Genomic DNA, 1,351 nt, shown 5'->3' with positions numbered 1-1,351 from the left:
ATCAATTATTCCTTTTCCTGCAGGTCGTGGGTTTTCCAAGATCACAGTTCAGTAAAGCCCCCGTCATCTCAGAGGCTATTTTTGGCCAAGGTCCAAGAAGGCATTGACAATCCTAGCTCAGGAGTGCTAATTATCTCAAAGGATGTTCTAGCAATAACCGAAACGGGAGGAAGAGGGGAAAGGGAAAAGGTGGTTAATGCTCTGTCTTTATGCTTTACAAAGGAAAAAATTAAAAGAAAAAAAAAAGATGAAAGGTTTCAGTGGGGTATATGACATATAATATTGATTAATTTGATTTTATACATGAAATTCTCTGTGATTATATAGACTACTTTTTGTAATGTAATGACAATGGCAGGCTTAGGAAAGAGTAATGATTTTCCAGGTTGATATGGTTCTGAAAGAAAAAAAAATAAATGTATTTATTTTTTTGTTAAGTTGTTTGGGTTAATGAAATAAAGCCCTAGTAAGAATAAGGAAAATTAGTAATAGTCTTATTTGCTGCAGATAAATTTTGAAATGAAGGCAAACTTCCAGAAGAAATTTGAAAAGCGCAAAGGCACTTCACTATGCTCACCATAAAACTTTTGGTAAGAAGAGCTGGACTTGAGACAGAAGTCTTTCCTCTGTCTGACATCCTATGCGACAGAATGAAAAAAAAACATGTCAAAGCAAGAACTTGATCGAAGTGAAAACAAACATTCAGGCTCTTTTGAGAAACTGGATTAAAGATTTTTCAGATAAAGACCTCAGTCTGATGAACTAAATCTGGAAACTGGCGGCAGCTTTGGAGAGTGACTGAATGTCCCGACATTTTATAATTTTTGTTGATGCCAGGTTCCCAGTAAGTAATTTTAAATTTTTTTTTCAACCGTGAACAATATATGGGATTGATATTTTATTGTCATTTTATTTAAAAAATGAAATGAATTATAATTTCATAATCTTATTAAAAGATTGCTTGATATTGCTATAGTTTGCTCTCCAAAACTGCAGTAGAGAAGAACATTATATATGGATTTCTATGCTTGATGGCCTTATAAAGTGAAGAGCCTTTTATCATCCTGCACTAGGTGTTTTTTCTCTTGGCTTTTCCTTAGCACCAAAAGGATGTAGCACTTAATGAACGACCCAAGGTGATTGTTATTTAGATTGCATACATTTCCAGTGAAATTTGGTGGGAAATTTGGGTGGCAGATCTCCTTGACTGTAACTCTGGGTTTAGCTGTGATGTCAAATTAGATGAGTATTTTGTATAGACAAGAAATTTTAAACCCTCTTGTTATCCGTAAAATTGATTTATTTTGAAGTGGAAATTCTGGTATGAATTTGTTTGGGCTGGATTGATAAT

General features: G+C 34.0%; 2 pseudogenes; both read left to right on the top strand.

Annotated features, from left to right (window-relative positions):
• LOC119592954 overlaps nucleotides 1-582 on the top strand; it is a 78,168-nt pseudogene extending 77,586 nt beyond the window's left edge.
• Nucleotides 583-660: 78 nt separating this feature from the next.
• Nucleotides 661-1,351, top strand: part of LOC119593171 — a 3,594-nt pseudogene continuing 2,903 nt past the window's right edge.

The sequence above is a fragment of the Penaeus monodon genome, chromosome 31 (genome assembly GCF_015228065.2).
Source record: "Penaeus monodon isolate SGIC_2016 chromosome 31, NSTDA_Pmon_1, whole genome shotgun sequence".
Classification (NCBI taxonomy): domain Eukaryota; kingdom Metazoa; phylum Arthropoda; class Malacostraca; order Decapoda; family Penaeidae; genus Penaeus; species Penaeus monodon.
This window is presented reverse-complemented; position numbering and strand designations above follow the sequence as displayed.